General features: G+C 41.1%; 1 long non-coding RNA gene across 2 annotated transcripts; it reads right to left on the reverse strand.

The window, feature by feature from the left end:
• Positions 1–13,451: 13,451 nt before the first annotated feature.
• On the reverse strand, positions 13,452–25,533 carry LOC116444530. 2 transcript variants are annotated; one of them, XR_004240369.1, is made up of 3 exons: positions 23,490–25,533; positions 13,925–14,043; positions 13,452–13,854 (listed from the first exon to the last, which is right to left on the reverse strand). It is a non-coding gene; the product is annotated as an uncharacterized LOC116444530 (long non-coding RNA). The 2 variants fall into 2 exon arrangements; XR_004240370.1 differs by lacking the exon at positions 23,490–25,533 and adding an exon at positions 20,038–20,460.
• Between the last annotated feature and the right edge of the window lie 138 nt (positions 25,534–25,671).

Consider the following 25,671-nt stretch of genomic DNA (forward strand, 5'->3'; position numbering starts at 1 on the left):
CTGGTGTGGCAAAGAGGCACTGCCAGTGGCATGGCTGGCTATGTTTTCATCATTTTCAGGGAAGGAAACCTCATTAATTCATTAATTTCTGAACACATACAAAAACTACAGCAGAACTGGGGAAGAAAATTCCCCAGCTGAGAAAGAAAATCCCCAGCCAAACTATTCTTGCAGACGGATCCCTCCAGCTCTTGCAAGGGAGATGTAGCAGATGGTCACCTATTTCAAGCCACCTAATTTCAGTGCTGTGCTAGCCCACTGGATATGCCACTTTCAAGCATGTATTCTGCCTCTAATTCCCATGCACAACACTCACAGGGGCTCCTTTTCCTGTCTTTTTCTATAGGCAACTATACTATATGAACTACACAGTGGATACACACACAAACACTGTTTTAGCTCTGCATTGTACTTGTTCAGCTGATGAGTAACTTGAGAATGGACATTCAGAGAGGCTATGTGTGCTTCTGAGCTCAGCTAAACAGCTCCCCAAAAAGTTGTACTTACAGTATCAGGGCCCAGGGCCAGCTTTGGTGTTAGAGCAACTAAGGCACTTGTAACAGAAAGCCCCACTTCTGTGAGAAGAACCTGCAGAAGACACCTACATCCAGGAAAAGATAAATATTTTCCACAGGAAAATTGTGAAATCCTTTTGTGATAGTATCACATATTTTCTAACTATATGGCACACAAAAATTATAACTTCACCATCTATTCCTACTGCCTCTCTATGTTTAGAACTCCACTTTCACTCCCTCCCTGATCAGCACCTCTCCCAAAATCAGGGACCTCTGTCAGTGCCTGACTGCCCAAAGTGTCCTGGGTACCATGCCTTAGCTGGTTGGTTCACTGATAACTGTGCCAATTACTCCTGATGGGAGAGGCCTTCGTGAGCAAAGGGGATGAAAAGCATTCTCTCGTTTTGCTAATCATAATTCAAATTATCAAACAGGATACATTAATGTTTTTCTTAGGCCTGTTTTCACGGTAGTAGCCATGAATTTTCATGTAGCCTTTGAGTAAGCTGTGCTGGCTGCCCAAGTTCTTTCTTTATAAATACTATCTAGAGCTGTTGATCCCTGGGCTTTCCCAACTCAGTCAAGGGTGAAATCTAGCTCACTCCATCTCAGCTAAAGAGAAACCTGTTTCCCTAGCCCTCAAATGAGGTCAAGCCATCAGTTTTTACATTGGAAAATCCTACAAAATATGTCTCTAGTAACTCCAATGAATTTCTTGGTTGTTAAATCAAACTATCCCATGACAAATTGGCACTTTTAAACAGAATACAGTCCTATAATTCTTTCATTTCTGTAGATAAATGTTAAATGAGGATGATGTCGCAAAATTCCAGATATCTTGCTGGAAAGCAAAAAGGTTAATTAATCCTGAGTGTAGTTTCAATCATGAACAAATAACAATGTTTAAAGATCTCCAGGGTTTACATTTCAGCAGAGGCTGCTATGCATACAGCAAGACTGTGATGGTCTTCATCAATGTCTGGTGCTCCACAGAGATTTTTTCTGTATGAGTCCCAAAATTCAGGATTTGAGTTTTATTCACATAATGAAGCTTAGACTGAATGGCTGAGCCAAACTTACCAAGATGTCAGGACATACTTTTAGTTTTAATTCCTCACTTCTCCCCTTTACCATCTCTCCAGCACCTGATCTCTTTTCCCTTCAGAGGTCACCGCTGTCAGTTCCACACCAGAGACAAGCTATGACCGCAATCTGGCATTTCTAACCACTGCAGACCCAGGAGTATAGTCCATGACAGGAATTTGCCTGTTAAACATTGTGTCCTAAGACTGCAGTGACATGAAAAACCCTTATTCTTCTGCCGTGGTTTCCTGTCCTAGACACTGTATTTTCCCAAAGGTCTGACTTTTTTATTTATAGAAAATATAATGAGGCATTTTGCTCCTTATTATAATTGGACAAACACTGTGTGAAAGATCATAATTTCTAAGAGACCCTCAGACTGATAGTTTGGATCCTACATCAATCAGAGGAGCTTCTTGCCCTGATTTTGGTGGGAATCAAATCAGCCCCCAAACCTCATGAATGATGCTTACAGGTGAGCTTGTATTTACTGCTGGCTGTTTGGGAGTGTGGCATATGAAACATCAGACCTGCACCTACAGCTGCTGTACCCGGGAGCTCAACACTGAGCACACGATCCAGTGAGAGTGCAGCGAGCATGGCAAGCACAGTGACTTACAGAACAAGGTGGCACACCCAGCATCAATGCTGAAAGAGCTGAAATCTGATCTGATGTCTTTGCAGAAGGACAGAGAGGACTATTAATGTGTATTACAAGGATGTAAATTTGAGCTGTGAAACAGAACTATGAGATAAGCCACAGCCAGAACTACAGATTTGAGTTTTGTATCTATCTGCTGTGGGAAAATGGAACCTTGGATACAAGAGCACTTAAATCCAGGGCTTAGGGCTTTGGACTTGAGTCTAATTTTTCCATCTTTGTATGTTTTTCAAAACTATGTTCAGATTTGATCTAACACAAATTCAGGCCCAGACCCAAAATCTCAATTCAGATTCAACTCTACTGAAAATGAGTTATCCAATTTGTGCCATTTAAATCCAAATTTGTCCTAATTTCTAGGAAGTTCAATGTCAGTTAAACTGGTTTTGAAGTTCTATGGGGAAGTTCAGGTTCATATACCAGAAACATTTGGAGAAATGTAGAGGAAGAGGAAAACACAAGGGTGAAAATCATAAGGAAAATACTGAGAAGACCAGCTGCCAAGAGAGGGGAAAGAAGGGGACACTACTGCATGGCTCTGTTCACGCTTCTGTCAGATAGGACATAGAGAACCAGTTCTAGTGTGGAAGCTATGGAGATAGATCAGCATGAAATGTCTATATTATAATAAATCTTGGTTTTCAGGTAGATTTTCTGGAATGAGAGCATTCCCATTCTAACCAGTGATGTAGATCTGGGACTGGAACTGACTTGTATCTCTCTTGGAAATGATGGCACCTGACTGCTTTCACCTTGTGAGCAGGTATTTAGTTTTTTAGATAGCTGACACACTGACATGATGGTGTAGACATGACATGAATCTGGGGTAACAGATCCAAGCAGAAGTAACTTAGTACCAGTGACATCACTTCACTGGTTAAAGACCCTTATTTTAAAATTAAACTCTTATTTTTAAAGTGGTTTCTTCTAAACTGAAATGGTTAAATCTTTTCTCCAGTCCTGAGAAGATCATTTCCATGAACGGAGACATGTGGAATATTACTGTTTTGATTTTGCTGTTCTTGATAAAGAAGGAAACCACAAATCCTTGCTTGCTCTGTACTCAGAAAGAATGAAAAACACTAAGCGACCACCTGCTGTGCAAGCACAGCCTGAGATATATGTACAAGCTGGTAAGAAATAAACCCCTTTTTTCATTCTCAGTGAGACCAAAGGTATAAACTTCCTCACACACAGTGTCTCCTTGGTCAGCAAGATCTGCATGGGCTGTTGAACTTGGCAGAAAGTGCTCCGTGTTTGTGCTCACTCTCTCTCTCATGTGCTCACCATTGAAAGTAACTCCCACAGGTGCTGCACAGAACCAGAGTTCATTATTTAGACAGGCATTCATACGAGAAGGAACACTCAAAGTGACATGCAAAAAGCATCTTGCAACTGCCTTTATAAGGGCAGTGACATTGCAGAAACTCAACAAAATTATCATGTGAAGCTCAACATGTTATTGTGGGTTTTGTCCTTTTCAATATCCGCATTTTTGTTTACTGATTTATCATGTGCATGTGTGAAACTGTGGACCCAGCCTCAGGTCCAGTTGTTGCTGTACTGTTTTGCACACTCTGTGCAAAGCTTTGGCACACATGGACCAAGTGCAGATTCCATAAGACCCACACAGAGCAGTGATGACTGTGCTGCAGAAACACTCAGAGCTAAGAGCAGGGCCATGTGTGGAAAGGGAGCCCAGACTATGTGCCAGAGAAGCCTGATAGGATAAAGAAGTTTGAAATTGCAGGATGGTTCTAAAACTCAGCTAAGACTTGAACAGCAGACTGAATGGGTTCTCTCATAGAAAAGAGAGGAAATCCTAGTGGTGTTTAAAAATTTCATGAAAAGGAGAAAGCAGAAGCAGTAGCTACAGAAGAAATTGAGATCAAAGATGGAGATTTTTTTAAGGTGGAAAAGCCAAAAACTTGCTTGCATTATGCAGCAAAAAATCCCAGAACAAAAAGAAATGAAAGTGGCAAGTAGAAGAGAGTAGAGATGGGAAGCGTGCAGCCAGAGATCCGCCTCCAGTAGAGGTATATTCCCTGCTTCTCATCCCACACACCACTATTACCAGCCACAGAGTGCCTGTAGCTTGCACAGCACCACTATTTTCTCCAGACAGCTGCTTGACTGATTATATCCCTCTTTAACCATTCTGGAATGTGTTTTTAAGATGTTTTGATGATCAGATCTACCTACATGACATCACTGCTGTGGGCCAAGGAGCTATAATGACAAATCTGACCCGGGCTCTTGCACTTGTGAGTGTGGGCACATACAGACTTTGGGCATGGCCTATGCTCAAAGTATACTCAACTTTTTAAAGTATGTTTTCCCAAAATTGATGGCATAGTCTGGGAAATGAAATCTCATCTCTGGAGCATTGCACTGGGACCTTCAGTGCATTTTTACTTCCTGCCTCAGACACAGCGATTTGTTGATGACTGCTCACATAGTGAACTGCACAGTTACCCACTCTGCAAATGCTGGGAAATATCTTCCAAGGCAAAACATTAAAAATTTTTGAAAGATGTGGAAGAAGTTAAATTAAGGTGAAGCTTTCTCGGTTTTCTTTTCCTTTTTGTGAGACATTCAGCATTTGGTTCAGCCCCCAATGTTATTTAAGTGTACTTGGTGCTCACAGAAGAGTTTGAGGCGGTTGAGCATCCCAGAGGGCTGGGTACACAAGTCCAAGGCTAAACATTTCCTAAGAAAACATTTCAGGTTACCTTTAAAATTAGAGGCCAAATGGCAACTATAAAACAGGTAATAAATTACTATCACAACCAGAGCCCCGTATCACCTTCGCAAGCAAACATCTGAACAAGACCAAACTACCGGTAGTGCAATAAAAGACAAAGGGTGTGGAGTTTGTGTAACATGAAGACATAATTTCTGCTTCATGAATCTACTTATAGAAAGAGGAATGAATTTCTGGGAAGTAAGCAAGTTCATTTAAACAGAAAATAAACTTCAAAGAGAATCATAAAAAGGGGAGGGCAAACACAGATCCCTTTGTTTTCAACTCTGTACAATTGCTCAATAAAAATGTCTGCTATTCAGATTTAATTTTTGGTTTAAACATTACAATTTCTTCTGCTACTCTTGGCAAAATTATGTTCTTGTCCTGTAGGGACTTCTGTCATTACTCTTTTTCTTAGCCTCTGAGCTTAAGGCTTCACAGGGACACCAGAGTTCATCCCCACAGACTGGCCTCCAGGACTATCGGTTGCTTATAGCTTACCCGAAAGTGTGGAGTGATATTTTCAGATATGGACATTATATCTGCAAAAACAGTACAGGTTAGCTCAAAGTCTGAGAAACTGGATGTGTCACTACTGTAGGAAAAAAAAATCCATTCTTCATTCTTTCTTTTCAAGCTACAATATAAATTCCGAATCTATTTCTGATTTTTAACTTAAAAATGCATATCTTTAGAGCAGCAGAGCGTTAGCTGGCAAGTCAGCTCTTCCTTTTTCCCTGCCTCTGATCATAATTCCTCTTTTAAATACTATCTGTGATCCTCTTCAGCAAAAAGAGAACCAAAGAAAGACTTTAATTCTTATCAAAAGTTGTAGCTATATTTTACCCACAATTTCCTTATTCTCCTGAGAGCTGAACCAGCTGACATTTATGGATTTAACTATTAGCATGCTATACATGATATATCTTAACTTACCTGGGCACCCTGCCTACAGTGGCAAGGATTGCTGTTTTTAACAGTTAAATTTCCCATGGCATTTAGTGGACCTAGCTACCTATGGGGACCTACCTCATTTTCCTGCCTTTGAAAATCCAAACCAATGTTAATATCTGTTTTTGTAGCAACCTTTTTAATACCCAAAAGAAGACAATTTGTATTTGTATATAACAGATCCCAAAGACCCAAGATGATAAAGAAAACCAAAATACAAAGTCCACTGGAGGCAGAGCAAAGACAATGTATGACGCTAGGGACATCAAGATCATGATTTTGGTCATCTGCTACACTGAAAGCTGGGAAAAAAAAATAAAGTTCCTTATTTACCCACAGACTTGTCCTTCTCTTGTGAACATCAAACTCACCTGGAGCATGAAATGTTTCTGGAGACTATGGCATTGTTTTGGTCTGGTTAATATTTCTTTTTGTAAAGCTTTTTATCTTGTTTTTCAAACAGTGCTAGCACCAAAATGACCTGGCAGCTTTTCTTTTTAAAGAAGTATGACTGGTCAGATTCCTAGGAATAACTATTTAAGCCAGAGGGTATGTGGTAGCCAAAGATCCTCTACAGTTATAAACAAGTACTTCTATAAAACATTGCTTCAGGGAGAGAAATGTGGCAGATAAGGCACTTCTGGATGACAGTTACATTTTCCTCAAAGTAGGAAAAACAATGTCATAGTTCCCAAAGGCCCCATCTCTGAGCTTGAAATAGAGCAAAAAATTAAAAAGAATGAAAAAGAAAGCAAGCACTGTTTTCCATTTCTCAAGAACTGCCAGTAATAAAAAGACAATGGATAAGCCTTTCTTGCACTGCATGTAATATTTTTGCATTTTCATGAATGTTATGTATGTAAAGCATACACAGAGATGGCAAGAAAAATAATACCATCAGTACAACCACAGAGTTGAGAAAACAAGCATTCAAAGCCAGGGAAACTGTCTTAAAATAAAATGCTATCCCTGAGCTTTACCCTCCTATATTTATTCTAAAATATAGGATTTCTTATAGAAATAAACAAGAGAAATATTGGTGATTCCAACAGCACAAAAACCATAAAACCATTTTTTGTACAACTCAGCATACTATCCTTCACCAAAAGTAATGTTTGGCCCTTGCACATCTGTAGGCTGGAGAACTTCACCAGCTAGTTTTCTGCAAGCCTCTCATACTTGAATTGCAGAAGTGTATTAATTAAGCTAACTTTGGTCAAACTGTCTTATTGCTTAGTTATCCTTGCACAAGGAAGGTGTGGTTTTATCAGGGGAAAAGTTATTTAATGTGTTTGGAATGAAAAATGCAGTAGATACATTCTCCCTCCTGCAAAGGGACAAACTATGAAACTCAATTAAATTTAGTAAAATTGTACACCGTTGGTATAAGGATTTAGAAATCTAAATTAAAGATTTCCCTTTAGTACTCAATATTACTACTACTATCTTTTTTTTTAACCCACCCAAATGTTAATGGTCTCATAAATTACGCAACACACACTCTGAGTACATCCAAATTTTTTTTTTTTTTATGTGAAATAAAAATAATAATGAATTCATTAACTGTCTGCATTGATATCAGTCAGGGACAGTTAATTAAGTAGTTTATAAATTCACCATTGAACAAAATGTTCCTGTAGGTTACAAATAAATGAAATGTAATATTAATTCCTGTGTTTAGGGATTAGAATCAAGGATTCCTGCAGCATGGTGGAGGTTATCAAATGAAACCACAGAAGAGAAAACAGAGGATACCAAGACCACAGGAAACCCATTAGACCCAAGTGTAATTATGAACTAAGTAATGTGGTCCTGGGATATTTCAGACAAAATGTTTCCACTAAAAATGGAACAATATTCATGGAAATGTGCATTGCTTCACCTAAATCTGAGGTATTTTGTATACAATTCTGGTCACTCGTTCAGAAGGGATGAATTCAGGATGCAAAAGCAGTGCAGATGACTGGCATGAGCCAAAGAACGTATAGGCTACCATACATGAAAATACAATAGGCTCACTTGTTTAACCTAATGAAGTGAAGGTCATTAGTGAAAATGGAATCAAGCATAACATCAGAAAGCTAAAATAACTTTTTCAGCTATTGGATAATGCTGACACTTGATGGAAATTGGAATTCTGATATTTGTACAATAATGTAGATTCTTAACCAGCAAAAAACCTCGCTTCTGAAACAGACAATTAGCGGAAATAGAAACTTAACTGCTTTACAGAGAGACACAACTAACTAGTGAGAGGGACTGTATGATACAGTTGTCTGCAACAGGAGAGACACAGATGATCCAAAATGTCTTTTTGAATTCTATCATCCTACCTAATAGGTACTAATCCTATAGGTATGGTATAACCTATAAGTTTAGTGGGGTTCAGCCATCCATAGAACACTAGGCATCACCAATGTTTCAAGGATTGCAATAGCTGACAGGTACTACCACCTCAAAATCACTTTTTAATTTAAATCAAGAGCTGTCAGGCAAGTGTTACTCATGTTTACTCTTTTCCTGAAATCACCCTGGCTTGCTATGGCTACAGACATGCTGCCAGTAGTTGTCCCCGCTAAAAGCAGCTTCCAGTACATCGGTTACCCAGACTGTGCTGTGTGGGGTCTCATCCCTGCCCAGGCTCCTCTGCCGAGTGGTGCCCAGTGACAGCCCGGCTGCAAACTGCCTCACATTGAGCACAAGCACTCAGAGAGCATGGAACACGCAGTAAACCTAGAGGACTGTGGGAGAGACTAGCAGTGTTGAAGCAGCCAGGATTTGGAAATTTTGGCTTTCAGGAAGAGGCCAGTTTGTTAACATGAACTGTGAATCCTGGAGTGTTACAAGCCTGGTTTTTGACTTCAGCCTGTTTTCATCAAAGACCACCTTTCTGTTGAATGAGGTGGTCCCACCCAGGGGTCACTTTCTGGTCTATCTGCAACCTTGTCACCACATGGTGAAACTGCAGCTATTGTCTACTGAAGTTTTGCCCACCTCCAGCCATCGCCTGTCATTCCTTCTGCAATCTCATTAAGCCGTGTTTTGCTTTGCTGACACCAGCGTTGCCAAAAAGCTCAGCTGGCGAAGGAGTCTGTGTTAGTAATGTGGCTGGCATTCTGCCTCCTGGAGCTGAGGTCACTTCTGAGCACTTCTGAGTCTCTGCTGGTCCACTCGGATGGATGGCCTAAAACTCTCTCCCTCTGTTTAGCTTCCCAGTGACGTAGCAGGCTTGCACTTGGACTATTGCACTGGCCTTGCTCCCTAGCAGTGATAATATCTATAACAGCTATTTTTCTTGCCTTGTAGCTTCTCTTCCCTAGCCAGCCACCTGAGCTGTTGAAATACTTCGTGATCCTGTGTTCCAATTCCACTTGAAAGCTCCAAGCAGCCCTGCAGACCATTCCACCTAATTCATGGAAACAACTCAGCTTTGATGGAAGATTTTACTTAAATTGTTTCAAATTTGGGTTAGAATGCTTCTTTTTCGGTTCCCTTGTGAAACACTCATCAGCCTCATTTATGCAGGTCTTTTCATTTCAGAGGCCAGAGATGTGAAGCACAAACTCTGCCTTCTCTCCACAGTCTATAAACAACAATTAACTGTCTAGGATGGAGTCCATTTCACTTCACCTCAGCCATTAAAAAGTCAGCCTAAGTCAATAATTTAGATTATCTCTATAATGGCTGGAAAAGGGAGATTTCTTTTAGAAGAAAAACCTTCACCTACACTGACACATGGGGAGGTCTTACCCTCTGGAGAGGTCTCTCTCCTCTGAACGCATATCTAGGACACCTAATACTCAGAAACAAAAGGTAGATGAGTCTGAAGATTGATGGTTTATGTCTTGACAGTATTTGTAAAAGAAACTAATTATTTCTGGCTCTTAAAAGCTAAGTAAAACTTTGTAGCCCATTTCAGAGAAGGTAAATAGAAGCACATAGAGAATATCTATCAAAAGACAGACAATCACTGTCAAAGTCACAAGATGAAGACAGGAGATCTTCAATCACAATCCTGTGCTAAGAGCATTAAACCCTGCCTCTTTCAACAAACAACTTTCTTCTTGTTGCCTGCAAACTTATCAACAGCAGTTTTACACGGATTATTAATTGCTTGTAGTGCCTTGCCTAGAAAAAAGTGGTCACACACAAAGGGTTTTCTGTCATTGGGTGGCCAGTCCATACCCCCTAACCCCTTCAAGCCAGCTTGAAGAGAGCAGTCAGGTTCCACATCCAGAGCAGTTCTAAGTGATACTTTACTGCTCTGGATTCAGTAAAATTCCAGTGGAGACACAGTCGTACCAGGAAAGTGTTGGTTTGATTTTTGGGTATTTTTCCCAGGAAAGAAGGGATATGAACAAAAGCAATCTTTCCTCTGATCATAACTGTAGAAGGCTTGCCAGCTCCAAACATACTTTCTAGTGTAGAGCAGACCTCGAGCCTTCACAAGTATTATGTCACCTTCCATACATAAAAGTCAGACCTGTGAACCTTCAAGTTCTTAGGTTATGCAAGCCACTATGTGTGGATCTGTAATAATATACACATTCACACATATTTGAGTGTACCCAGAAGTATTTGCATGTGCACACACACAATTTTATCATTTTTAGGAGTAACTCCTGATTTTGAAATATTTGGTCTTACTAAGTACACAGCTCCCCAGAAATTTGTATGCACCTACAGGGGAACTCCAAAGAGATATCTCTCACTTTATCATGCTGGACTTAGCCTTCTGAAAAGACTGACAAGATCAGGAAGGGAGAGGTATGGCTATAAAGCCAGGGTGAATAATTTGTGGTGCAATGTAGTTGTAAAATCACTGGGCAAATACCTACTGTATCTCTAATCCATTGAGCTGCTGAATGTGGAGTGCCTGTCATGGAGAAGCCCAGATGTGTCATACAAGAGGCTGCATGGGAGTCCACAATTCTTATTGCCAGCTTATCAGAAAGAGTCATAAGACAAAGGAATTGCTCTTTTTCAAATAGTTCAGTAGCTGAGAGCAGAAAATAGTGGGTTTGTTTGTGGTAAAGACAGCAGTACACCCTGCACTCACTCTGCTACTGTGCAGAAAATGTAAGAATGCAAAGCAATAGCATTTTAATTTCAGGTTGTAAATGCTACACTCTGCTCTTCATGCCCCACGCTTCATGCCGAAGAAAAGCTGCAGCATGCCAGACAGGAGCTCTTTTCAGTGAGCAGAAACAAAACTGAGGAAACTGGAAAACGACATTGGTGTACTGCATTTAAACTCCCTTCTTATGGTAAGCAACAGCCGCACCAGCAAGCCGCAAACAGAGAGACACCTTAATGGTCCAGGAAGTTCAGAGATCTTTGAGTTAAATATTGAGCAATGCAGGTGCAGGCTGCAGATGGGAGGTTTGGGTATGAAAGCATGCCAAGTGCATAACAAAACTCGATTGAAGGAAGCCAGTACTAAGACCTCAGTCTGAATTCATTGCACATAGATGGCAGGAATTCCACAGATAGCCTGTGTGAAACAAGAGAGTTTTCAAGGTTCCTCAGTGTGAGAGCCACTGGCATAAAAAGGGACCTGCGGTGCTTTGCTCTCTCCCAATTACAGTTATCACTGGGCACACCCAAGGATATCTTATGCTAAATATGCAGGGACAAATAACTTCTTGGTGCAGCACAGCTGAAGTGACTGTATTCACAGAATCACTGTTTTTTCAAGATTTGTGTCTAATTACTTCAGAACTAAGAACTGAATATTTTGCTGGTCTTACCCCCTCATGCTACTTCATCTGTAAACTATAGGAGGTAAAAAAAGAGTTGACTCTCTTACACACAAAGCTGAGTGAAGAGAAACGCTATCAAAGCAGGCCCTTGCATTTCCTTGGAACCATTGACATACTGGCATTTAGAATCTGGGCCATTGTTCATACAGTGGTTTTGATATATAAAGCCCTGTGCCTGCACTAACTACTCCGTTACTGCTGACATACTTAAAGAGACAGACTTTATGATTTATTCTTAATATCTTACATTCCTTTGCTTAGGTTCCAATTCTTCCTAACCTTTACAGCCAGCATTTTAAGTTTACACATTATTAATTACTATACCAGAAATATATGCAGTATATTAGGTTAGACACATACACAAGTCCTTGTAGAATGTAGGAGACTTCACAAAACTAAATTTCTCTCTCCTCAAGTGTCTTTGAAATTACTCCTAAACTTTTATTGCAACTTAAGGATGCAAATAGGATTTATGCATGAAATGGGCTGTTGCTGGCTGTTAGCACATGGGTGAATTTGGTCCAGTGGGTGTGTATGTTGATTTTTCACTCTAGAATTTCTGATCCTCCCAGTTCTTCACTACTACCTGCCAAGATTGCTATTGTTAGGTTTGGTTTTTTGTACACCTGAAGAAAGATTTATAACCTTTGTGGTCAAAGTATTCCACATCTGATCCTTTTTCTATTTGCCTTTAACTCTCTTCCCCAGCCCTGTTCATAACTGCTTAATAAAGTTTAAATGGATTGATGATGTTTTTATTAATTATTCATGTAACTAAAAGCTAGTTTATTAACTGAGTAGGTCTTGGTTTCTGGAGTACTGGGGAAAGAGCATGTCACTGAGGACTTCTCTATGTTGATGGTGGCCATATAAGAGGTTCTAACTTTCTCAAGTGCTTATTTCTGAGAACTTTCAGCTCCAAAGGACTGGTGTTTGCAACAATTTTCTTTGGAAGATTTGAGAGCTTAAACATTTCAGACTTAGTGGCAAATTTTAAATCAAGTTAATAGACCTTTTTGAGAGAAACAATCATTTGTATTTTGAGTTCTATAATTATTTCCCTAAGATAATAAAATTCAACTGTTTTGAAAATGAATGTTATTTTACCTGTCCTATTTTTCAAAATAGTATTTCCTTAAAGCTTGATAGCTTGACTCTTAAATTAAAACACCTTTTCTATTTTCACATTACATCTTAAATAACTGACATATTTTATGATCATCTCTGAAACCCAATAAGTCAAGCTCTGATTTGAGACTTCTGTATTATTTTATAGTTCTTACTTGCCATAAGAAGACTCCAAAAAGAGATGAAACTTTGTGGCAGATTATAATGCTACAATTATATAATGTTTCTTTTGAAAAAGTCAAGTATTCAAGCATAGAAGAAAAAAAAACCAAAAAGTTGAAAATTGCATTAAAAGTAAGAGCCATTAGTGTTATCCGAGAAAAAAACATATATTCTGTACAAAACTGGAGACTCCACAAATCCCAAATTCTAAATTTTCAGCTATTCATTGAATACACACTTGACCAGTAGCAGTTTGTCCAGGCCTTTCATTAGAATTATGCACAATATATTGCCCTCTCCAGATGTACTCTGCCACTGCTTCATAAAGAGGAGACATGGCAGCAGGCACAATGGAAGAGGCCAAAGGAAGACTTTGGATACTTTTTGCCCCAAAGAGATGACAGAACAGATTTGATAACTGCAGAAATAAATACAGCATGTTTATGTAGAAAATATTTTATTTGTAAATAAAACTTTAATTTATTTAAGAAATTATGGTTCCGAATTTTTACAGCAGATTTTTATGATGGTATTTCTAAATAACTTCTACCAAAGGTGGAATTTCTTCACTGATGTGAATCTGCTTTTGCCATGCCTTACTGGTGAGGTTTTGCTGAAGCAGCTCCTTTGAGAGGTGCTCACTACAGGAATAATTTTGCTGTTCATAAGGGATCCAAAGAAGCCTGAGGAGAGCATGCCTTTATTGTAGACAGAGGAGAGTAAACTGAAAAGCCATCCTCATGTTCTCCTAATCTTGTTCTTCTTAGTCCCATGTGATTCAGACATCCCAGACAAACTCTTCAACATGCACATGAGCAGCAGTGTTCTCCCAGCACCAACACCCTTTAAAAGGCAGCCATTATTAACATTCCCACGACTCTTCCCACACCCATCCCTACTAAAACCCTCTTACCAAGCTTCTGAAAGCATCTTTGGATCTTTGGAAAGTGCCACATGGCTATGCCTGTTCCTCTTCCAGGTCAACTGTCTCCTCTCTAAAGATCTCTTCCTCTCTTCCATCTCTCTTGCATACTGTGAAAGGACATAGTAGGGAAAAGGATTTCATTGACAGTTTACATAGATCCAACAACCCATGTTTTGATGTGGCCCAGGAGAGGTAAAATCTAATTTCTGGATAGTTTTCAGTAACTTTTTCCTGGTTTGGGAACTGGTTTATTTCTGTTTAAATGTTACTATAGATACTGGAATTTAGCCTTACAAAGTTACATAACCCGCCTCTGCAGAGGCGAGGGTAAGGGTGTCTGGAGGGACATAACACCCTCCTGCGCAAATCTGACGCAGAGAACATTTGGTGAAAAAATGCTGGGAGGGAAAGGTACCCTTCACACCTCTCTCCAGGTCTGGGGGGCTGTGTGCCTGCCCTGAGGCCCATAAGGGACAAAACATGGCTGAACCATCTGGGAACGACTGGGTGAAACTAGTCATAGGACAGTCATAAGAAATATTGAAAGGCTAACAGCAGATTTTGTTCAGAGAGAGACAGCGACATGTACTAGCAGACGTTCCACAGCTTGGAAACAGGAATGAAGGTACATTGCATTTGTCTGGACTATTCAGGACAGTGATGTGCACAGAAACCAACAACTTTGGAAGAAGCTAAGCCTAGGCCCAGGGTGTCGGTGGTGTAGTTAGCACACCAGCTAACTAGCCCAAAAAGCAGAGCTAGTCAGTTGTTGTGTCATTGCTGTCTCTGTGCCCAAGATCGCTGGTGGTGGCTGGATAAGCACAGTTCAAAAATCACCAGTTTCCTCAGAGCAAACTCTGAGCAATGTTACCTAACCACGGTAATATGCTCATGGCATTTTTCTATTACTCATGAATATTTCTTTATCATATGGTAGGAAAAAAGAAGTTTCTAAACCAACTCATAAATTAATTTGGCTTTTTCACCATCATGTTCATAATTTAGGAAATTACTTAGGAAAAGTCCACTATCCTCAAAGCCCAGAAATTCTCTATTGCTCCACCAAATACAACTGAACTCCAAATGGACACCTGCATGTAAGAGGGGAAGGATGGTTCACTGCTTTCCCAATGTTTTCAACAAAGCGAGGTTCAGCTCTTGACCTCTTGAAACATTGAAGCCTAAGTCCGCACTTCCAAACTGAGATAGGCATTTGAACATTTAACAGAGTATCTACTGATTCAGACACTGTGATTTTCACCCTTCCCGCCCCACACTACCAGTTTCCTGAAAACGGTGATCATGCTTCCCTATTTCACAGAGCTGCAGCAAAGAGAAATTCCCTTAGTGAGTATCTGATGCTTGTCATCAAAGTCTAAAGAAAAGGACTGAAGAAGAGCTGAAATGGAAATTCCCTGCATTCCAGGCATATAAAAAGCCCAAATGCCCAAATTAGTGTCTGTTGTAATCTTGCCTTTCTTGTAAACTGCTACAAATGCTCGCTTTACAACCAGTGCAGATGCTGCTGCTTCTTTAGTGAAACAGGGAGAGAGCCCAATGAGACAGAGACATCAGGCATAGCCATTTAGGACCAGAAGTAAGAATTAATCAACATCATGTGGTAATATAGGCTAGCAGATTTTGTGAACAGAAGCCTTGTTTCAGCTTTCCCGCATATACCTGCTCCCCCAGTTTTATATCTCACAGCTCTATGTCACTGCCAATTATACTGATACCAGAGCTTTTAACCCATATGGAGCTTTTAATTAAATAAAGGCCATTTAGATACACTTCACAACCTATGAGTATAGTGCTGTACGTGAAAAAGTCTCCAACACCATTTGAAATAAGTATACACTTAAGTTAGTAGATTTTTCCCAAAGCATGTAGAACAGGTCAGATACAGGTCCACTGCATTTAAAAAACAGGGTTCATATAAACACAAAGAGGGATAGTAAATGATCCACCACTGTGAAGGCAAGTAGGAGGTCCTGACTCCAGTGCTTGTAGTGCATAGATATATATATATATACAGGCATTTCAATTCTATTTCCTCCTTCTGTTACCAAAAATAAAATAAAATAAAATAAAATAAAATAAAATAAAATCCTTAAAAAAAAACCCCACAAACCAACCAACCAAATTTTAAAAAGCCCAGTTTGCCTCGAGAAATGCCAACAGAGAACAATTTCTATGATGTATTGCCTCCCCTACTGTCCTGGGAGTTGGTTTTGGCTGGGATAGAGTTAATTTTTTTTCCTAATAGCTGGTACAGGGCTGGGGTTTGGATTTAGTATGAGAATAATGTTGATAACACACTGATGTTTTAGTTGTTGCTGAGCAGTTCTTACTCTAAGTCAAGGACTTTTCAGCTGCCCATCCTCTGCCAGCAAGGTGGTACACAAGAAGAACAGAGGGAGCATGGCCAGGACAGTTGGCCCAAAGTGGCCAAAGAGATATTCCATACCTCAGAGTGCCACACTCAGTATACAAACTGTGTGGGGGAGGGGTGAATTGCTGCTCAGGGATAGGCCTGGCATTCGTCAGCAGGTGATGAACAATTATAGTGTTCATCATTTGTGTTTCTTAGGTTTTATTTTGCTGTCTCTTCTTTTTGTTGCCTCCCTTTTCATTACAATTACTATAATATTATTATTATTATATTTTATTCCTATGATTAGGCTGTTCCTATCTCAACCCACAGGTTTTACCTTTTCCCCCCAATTCTTCTCCCCATCACGCTGGGGGCCAGGGCGCAGCAAGCAGCTGTGCCGTACCTAGTTACCAGCTGCAGCTGAACCATGGCTCCCAATTTTTGACAAACTGATTCCTTCAAAACTGTTTCGAGATACACACTGAAAACCCGAGGACTTAAAAAGAACCTGGTCTTTTTTGAAAACGTAATACTAGCATGAAGTGATGTAGATTAAGGAACAGAAATGGTGAGTTTTCCCTCAAAGCTTAGACTGGTAGATGTTTTTCTGGTGATTGTTTTATCAGATTAATGAAAAATTTTGAAAGTGTTTGGCAAAATATTCTGTACAAATGCTTTTCCTGTTGCAGTGGAGAAGCTATGAGAACAACTGAAAGACTTGCACATATTGTGAAATAGTTTCTTTACTTTCACATCATTTTAATGTCACTCACTTTCTTAATGAAATCCTGAACCATAAACTGAGCTGTGGACAGGATACCTATGTAGTAACCCCCCCTCCATGACTTTGGATGTTCTGAATGCCACATCCCCTTCTATCTGACTACCTTTTCTTTTACAATCCCATAGGATTTTGCTTGAATATAACTACTACTGGAGTATTTCAAACAAATTCAGGCCACTTTAACCAATCAGTTCAGTGTCGTTCTTTGCTCAGAAATGCCAGTGTGACCTTACTATTTGCTGAATCTGTAAATAAGTAATTATTTGGCTTACTTATTAAGGTTACACACCCTAGCTAGGATGAAAAACCAGACCTACAAGATAATCCTCACCTCAAGTTTCTGCTGGCTGTACTGTCTCAATATACCCATACTGTATAAGTGAAATTTCATCTAGCCTTCATACTGTAGTTGGACATGTGAGGTACAGGTGGTCAAAGCAATAGTCATCAAACAGGCATTTTCTCCCATTAATTTATGAGTATAGAATTTTGCTCTGCAGATAGAGACATATATTTTCCTTACTGCAGAAACTGTATTTCTAAGTATGTAATTAAAAATTTTCTGTCAAATAATTTTTCATTAAAATAGGTGGATCAATAATGGCATTATTAGCTATCTGTGTAGAAGGCAAAGAAATTAAATTTCATAGAAGAGGTATATATTTCACACTATAGTTGATATCACCCCTTAATCTTTTTTTTATATACACTGAAATTCTAAATATCATTGCCTTACAAAAGTAATTTCGAATATCATGAAAACAGAAGTTACATTTAAAAAAAATAGACATGCTGATAAAATTTTTTAAAACTTTTGAGATTATGTATTTTCCTAGAATTTTTTTTTTTTGCTTTTAATACTTAGAACATGCAGTAAAATAAAAAATAATATTATTGCTGGTTAAAATAGGGAACAGCACTTGTTCTCAGCTTTTAACCAACAGATGCCATTCTTGCTGGAGCATATAGTACTACATACAGGTATGTAAGACAGTAGCCACTGGCTATTCCTTTACTTTGTTGTTAATGCCTGCATTATGATAATTTTAACTTGCAATTTGTTCTCATTCAGGTTTTCTTTCTAACAAGCACAACATTTTATAGCTAGAAGTTGCCATGAACAGCCTGATTTTAAAGTATACATAATGATCCTTATCTTCCCCGAACAGTGGTACTTAATGCAGAAGCAAAGAATCACACGGTTGGTCAGACTGGAAAGGACCTCAGGAGGTGGTTTAGTCCAAACTCCTGTTCAGAACAGGTTCTGAGTTTAGAACGGATTTCTCTAGACTTTTTCCAGTCAGATCCTGAAAACCTTTCGAAAACATTTCAGAGCCTCTCTGGGCAACTTGTTCCAAAACTTCACAACAAAACAATGTTTATTCTCATTTTGGCTAGAATTCCCCTCCCCCACTCCCTCATTTTTAGGAAACCACTGTCTCCCATTTCCACAGTGTGCTCCTCAGAAATGTCCAATGCTCAGGAGGCTGCTCTTAGGTCTCCTGACAACATTTCTTCTCCAGGATGTCACAGCCTTTACTGAAATACTTTTTTTATACAGTGATATTTTTAACTTACACAAATCAACTAAAGATGGTAGCTAGTTCAAACTGGTCAGAGTCTGCAAAGGTCTTTCAAACAGCAAGAGAAGGAACCAATATTTTACCAATTTCAGTACATTCTTCAGTCAAATGCATTAAATTCTACATTTTGTCTGATAAGTCATTTCATGGCCTCACAATTCATCAAAGAAATGTGCTAACTTTTCAGTAAGCATTCAATAACATTAGCATAAAAGAGGTACAACATTTTTTGGTTCTACATTAACTTTTCAAATCCTTCTAGTATATCTTTTTCATAAAATACCAGCTTTGCAAGGAAAAAAAAAACCAAAACAACAAACCAAACCAAACATTGTTTCCCAAAATTGCATGCTTTTGGAGTTTGTTTTTAAATATTGAGCATTATGAGTCATTTGTGACTGTGGAAATTCCAGTAAGTCAATAGAGTTACATCAGACCTGAACTGGACTCTAATTCCTGACAGTATATCCTAAACTACACAGGCAAACCAAGTCCCCAAATGTGAAAGGAGTGTTAACATCCTCCATATTTTAAGACAATTGGCCAAATTAAACCCAAAATTGTTCCTCCATTCTTGCAGGACACATAAAAACCTGTGATCTCTGGATATATGAAACTGCCAAAGATCAATCTGTCTCCTACTCAAGTTATATAAAGCCATGCATAATAGAACACAACAAAACAGGGAAATAAATTCTTAAATTAAACAAAAAAACTCCTCAAGAAAATAGCTTAAAATGTATATATTTTCCCATCAGTCAAGCAAATAAGTAATAACTGAAGGTCTAGCAGCTTTAACTATAGACTACTGCACTTAGATAGCCGTAACTATCTCCTGGAATATCCAAGACCTGGTTTTCCCCTAGGAGTAACCTGGCACTACTCCACTGAGCTGCTTAACTGAGCAAAGTCAAATGACTTTTACATGATATGGACTCTTAGTAGACATAAACAGACACATCTAAGTTACTTTTTGCACAGCAAAGTCAACTTTGATCTGTTAACAATTCCACTTTCTATCTAACTGATGCCTTATAAGATTTTCTGAGAATAGCAAAGAGCAGAATTACTTCCCTCAATTTCCCATCTACCATGGGTTGACCCTGGCTGGATGCCAGGCACCCACCAAAGCTGCTCTATCGTTCCCCTCCATAGCTGGACAAGGGAGAGAAAATACCACGAAGGGCTCATGAGTTAAGGACAGAGAGAGACCACTCACCAAATACTGTCATGGGCAAAACAGGCTTGAATTTTAGATGTTAACTGAATTTATTGTTAACAAAATCAGAGCAGGATAATGAGAAGTAACATAAGACCTTAAAAACACATTCCCTTACCCCTCCCTCCTTCCCAGCTCTACCTCCTCTCCCAGCAGCGCAGAGAGACAGGCAATGAAGATTACGAGTTCATCACACGTTGCTTCTGCCACTGCTCAGGGAAAGCAGTCCTTCCCCTGCTCCCTCCCACAGGAGACAGTTCTCCAGTGTTGAGTCCATCTCACAGGCAACAGTTCTCCACAGGCTGCTGCAACACAGGTCACTCTTCCACGGGGTGCAGTCCTTCTAGGACAGGCTGTTCTAGCGTGGGTCCCCCAAGGGGTTCCAAGTCCTACCAGCAAACCTGACCCAGCATGGGCTCCTCTCTCCATGGGTCTGCAGGTCCCTGACAGGACCCTGCTCCAGGACAAGTCTCCCATGGGGGTCACAGCTTTGTCTCAGGCATCCACCTGCTCCAGTGTGGGACTCTTCCACGGGCTGCAGGTGGATCTCAGCATCCCCGTGGTCCTCCATGGGCTGCAGGGGCACAGCTGCTTCACCATGGTCTGCACCATGGGCTGCAGGGGAATCTCAGCTCCGGTGCCTGGAGCACCTCCTGCTCCTCCTGCTCCACTGACCTGGGTGTCTGCAGAGTTGTTCCTTTCACATATTCTTGCCCCACTCTTCTCTGGCTGCAATTACATCTGCACAATAACTTTCTTCCTTCTTAGATATGTTATCACAGAGTCGTTACTGCCATTTCTAATTGGCCCAGGCTTGGCCAGCAGCACGGCTGTCCTGGAGCCATTTGGCATTGGCTCTGCTGGACATGGGGGAAGCTTCTGGCAGCTTCTCACAGAAGCCACCTCTGTAGTCCCCCACTATCAAAACCTGGCCATGCAAACACAATACACCATCATTTCAAGACTTCCAGAGCATATTTTGGAACACAGAACAAATCATTATACAGTAAAAGTCAACAGAGTAACTCACTTCTTATCCATGTGTTTTCCATTGCTTTCTGTTGGGAAGGACCACTGAACATAGACTAAAAGCAACAAACCTTTTATAACCAAACCACTGACTGCATATTTTTTTGCACGAGAGAAGAACCACATTATCTTTCTGTTTCCTGTTATATACTCTGAGGAGAGATTCCAGCCCCACTACTGAGGAAAAACATAATTAGAGAAATAAAGCTCAAGAACAGTATTAAGAGACAGGGCACCTAGACAAGATCATTCTCAATTATAACGTCATCCATCATCATAAGCTTGATGAAGATTTGGTCTCCAAACCCATCAATCTTCACACATACATATCTGCTCCTGCATCCAAAATTGTTGTTATTCTTTCTGCTATGAAAACTTCAAGTGTCTCTCAACTACATCTTGGACATCACTACTAAATTCAACCATCTTCCTACACTTCAAATAATGAAATTCAAGCTCAGCAGCCTTCAGTAGTCATTGCACCTGAAACAAAATCATGCCTGTTCTTAAAAACATCAACATATAACAAGAAATTGAACACACACAACATCCCAGTCCCCACATGTTTTCTCTGTAATTTTGATTGCTGCAGTGGGCTTGAGGGCTGGCCCTCAGAGGGCTGATTTTTGTTAAAAGCAGTCATGTGTGACTTGGTGGTTTTAACTAGAAAGAGCAGTCATCCATCCTTTCCTTGTGTGAGGCGGTGAACACAAAAGAACCTTGTTTTGTGGTGTTTGAAATTTGTTTCTGCACAAAATGTGTATTCATTTCAGGGATGAGGAACTACAGTAGTTGTCTTGGTCCAAGGGCCACAGGAAGGGACAGGGAGGAGGAGGAGGAACCTGGGCCAGGTCAGGCAGCAAGACTCATCATCCACGTGTGGGCAGGAGGGGGGCAGGGAGGGGTTCACACAGTAGCCACAGCCCTAGGCCCCATGCACCTCAATACCAGTTCTGCCCAAGCTCCTCCAGTGGTTTCCTCTTGTCCACACCTGGATGACAGAGCCAGGAAGCCTGGCTACTCACCCTTGCCTTGCCCTTCCTCCAAGCAAACAAGAAGGTCCCAATTATGCAGACATGCAGATTGACTCACAGGTTGCTCACGTGCTCAAGTGGCTACAAGATGAGAGCCCACCGTTACAACATGGGAAGTTTGAATGCAATGAAGGTGCATCTGACGTTGTGCTGAGAGCTTTTAAATACCTTCAAAGTCCTTTCCCATGGACCGCTGAATTGACACTAGCCACAAAACTCCCAGAACAGCATGGGAACCATCTGCCAGAAGACAAGGCTGAGTCACAGGATTCACAGGAGATGTCTATGCTATAGTCACAAGTGATGTGACTGCAATACTGTGTACATACAGCCAGGCAAGCTTTAAATTACCTGTCTTGGGCACTGGTAGTAGTCTGGCCATTGAGCTCAGGCCAGCCTAACCACTCAAGTATTTACCTAGCTTTTTGGGCATGTTTTCCAGCTACAAGGTCCACACTGCCACAGCTAGATTGCTACCAGTTCCCCAGCTGACTAGTTTTAAACCAGCTCAGGTATGTCTGTGACTGCAGCGCAAACATACCTAAGCTTTTAAGTCATTTAAGCTTCTATTCAAATTCATACTGCCTCAACGTCTACATTTCTAACAGCTTGGACTTAGAGCATGTATCCTCACCATACTGTGGAGATTAAACATTTGGGGTGCAATAAATTAATAGCATTTTAAGTGTGAAATTTATGGTTCTTCCAAAATGTGAACGGTGTTTAACAAAAGTAATGAATATTCCTGGCTATGTGATGACCTCTCACTCCTTCCTTCCAGAAGCTGTTCAGTGAGTACTAGATGTGTGAGGTGACTATCTGACCTGAAACTCTGCAGAACACAGTAAGTTTATACACAGATCTCCAAAACCTTCAAACATGTATCTGTAGACTAAGGAAAAAGCCCACTGATTGCAATGGACATTTTCCCTGCATAAATACCACTCACTGACTATACATCTATTACATTTTGTAGCACAGAACAACTTGGAAGAAATGCCAGCTTAACAATTGTATTGCTTGGATCCAGCAAACTACTTCCAATTCACCTCATAACCTGAAGTTGAATTTAGGAATTAAAAAGTACACAGAATTCTTAAGTATTTCTTTTATTTTTTTAACTGATTTTTGGGAAGCAGAATATGTCAGAAATGTGACAGAACAGTCACATTTATCACAGTGGCAATTTAGCTGAATGTAGCAAGAGTTCATTTTGACAAATAGCTGGATTTGGGCTTTTAACAGACATCTGAACATATTATACCCTTTCATTTAACATTTTAATACTGATTTGTTCACACCAGAGATCCATACGTTCCCCTCAACCCACTCTACATAACACCTCCTGTCTGCTTATATCAGAAAGTTGCACGTGCCAACACTCTTCCTAATGCTTGGGATTATGGATCCTCAAGGCCCCATCATGTTAAATGCTGCACCTTGTTGCAAGGGCTCATGGCAGGTGCTACAAACCAAAGGACACCCGAGCAGCATTATTCCTTTTTTTTTCAATACCAAGGACTTACATACCACTTTTCTTCCTTCCATTTTGAGACAGAAGCATTCTGTGGGGATGATGGTTAGAGCAGAGATGGAAGAGGTGTTGTGCTGGAAGATGTTAAGGGCTGCCATCAACCAGTCCTTTGATCTAGAAACACTTCCAGACCTGGTTAAAACTGCTGGGTCTGCTAACCAGATGGCAAGGACTCTCTCTTCTCCCAGCTTCTCCCTTCTGGTTTTTCAATTTCCACTAAAATCAGTAAGATTCTGCTCCCTTCAGAATTTGAACTTGCCAAAAAAGAACACAGGAAGGCAACAAAATTCTGAGAGGTGTACAATCAGTGCAAAAGCATCATTCTTGATCCTCCCTCTCCTCTTCCACTTCACAAGAAGACAGTAAAACTATACCAGATTAAAACAGGTTCACCTGACGCCAGAGCTAGATAATAGCAAGAAAACCAGTGACTTCACCAGGAGCAGCATGCTGGCTACTACTAAATATTTTGGCATTTCTCATTATTTGACATCAAAACAGTTCTGCCTCTGACCTAAGGGTTCCAGTTAGCTGTTTAACCTCTGCTAATTCCCAGAATAAAAGAACGCAAACTGGGACGTACCTACTTTATCTTGAGCATGTTCATGCAAGAAAACTACAGCAACTCCTTTTCACAGCCTTAATGAAGTATTTTATGCCCATGTGTGTAACACAGCATTCTGTTTATTTTACAGGCTTATAATAAAAAAATTGACACTATATGAGCTACATGATAGTATTTCAACAATACCTTGTTGTGACATGATATGGTGTAATTACTTAGCAGGAGATACTAAAATTTATTGTTATGTCACTGAGTCATACCCTTCAGGGCTTCAGATTGGTGTCTTAATTTGCTTTTTTAAAGCCATACAGACTAGCAAGTTAAGTCAGGGGATTTATTAAAACATCCTAGCAATAAAGACATAGACTGAACATGTGTGCACAGCTGTGTGTTTGAAAATACTTCCCCCATCCTTTCCCCTTCCTTCTTTGCTTTGCTTTTACTGCCTTATTGACTGGGTCAGTAAGAACCAAAGTGAACAGAAATTTCAACCCAAATATACAAAGAAACAGGTATGTTACATTAGGGTCCTATTAAGACAGTTATATACATAGACTGGTTCTGCAGAGCCAGAAATACTCAGCCCCTTCCACTGACTTTACCTACGAAACAAAGCATGTAAATGGAGACCTGCAGGATGACCTGTCCGTCCACATGAAGTATTGCTGGCTTTTCATCTGTCCACGCAATTAGCACTGGACAGGGCCTTGCCAAGCACAGCATTTGCCTCTTCCTTGGTCTCATGGTTAGGTACCATACATCAGTAAGGAGAGAATATGATTTTATACGGCACACTATAACCATGTAAGCACACTACAGTGAACTGGCAGCAGCACTTTTCCCTAACCAGTGGAATTGATACAGTCAGCCAGGATACATTTTTTAAATTTTTTAAATTTTTTTTTTTTAAAGTATTGCTCCCAGTGAAGTCCCTCGGTTATCTGGGGTTGTCAGTGCCTCCCATTTTATAGAGGGCGCGTACAGTGCACTCCGCTGAAAACTGTCTCGAGCAGCAAGCGCGGTCCCGGGGCAGAGCCAGCGCCCCGCCGCACCCCGCATCACCCGTGCCGGGAGCGGCCCCGCAGCGCGGCCCCCCCTCGGGCAGCGCGGCCCCGCGCCGCTCCCCACTCCTGCCCCTCCCGCTGCGAGCGGAGCCCGGAGAAGGGGCGGGCTGGGTCACGCACACACACCTGCCCCGGGCGGGTGCCAGACGCAGGGCTGGGCAGGCAGGGGCGGCACGGGTGGGGGAGGGAGGGGATCGCCGCCTCTGGCGACGGGGGCCGAGTCGAGGGAAGCTGGCAGCGCCTCTCCCAGCCAGCCCCTTTCCTCCGGCGGCAGCGCACCCCGGGCACGACGGGCTGAGCGCAGCCATAAAAACCACCCCGGCACGGGCCTCAGCAGCCGGCGGTCCCGGCGGGCGAGCCGCCAAGCCGGGGCGGAGCCGCGCCGACACCTCTGCCCACGCCTGCCGCGCTCCGGCCCTCGCCCCGCCCGGCCCCGCCACCTCCCTCGGCGCGACGGGGCGCGGCGCAGGCAGCCCGCGGCGGCAGGGCCGGGGAGCGGTCGCCCCGCGCCCTTTCCCAGCCCCCGCTGGCGAAGCCAGCTCGGCGGCA

The sequence above is a fragment of the Corvus moneduloides genome, chromosome 5 (assembly GCF_009650955.1).
Source record: "Corvus moneduloides isolate bCorMon1 chromosome 5, bCorMon1.pri, whole genome shotgun sequence".
Classification (NCBI taxonomy): domain Eukaryota; kingdom Metazoa; phylum Chordata; class Aves; order Passeriformes; family Corvidae; genus Corvus; species Corvus moneduloides.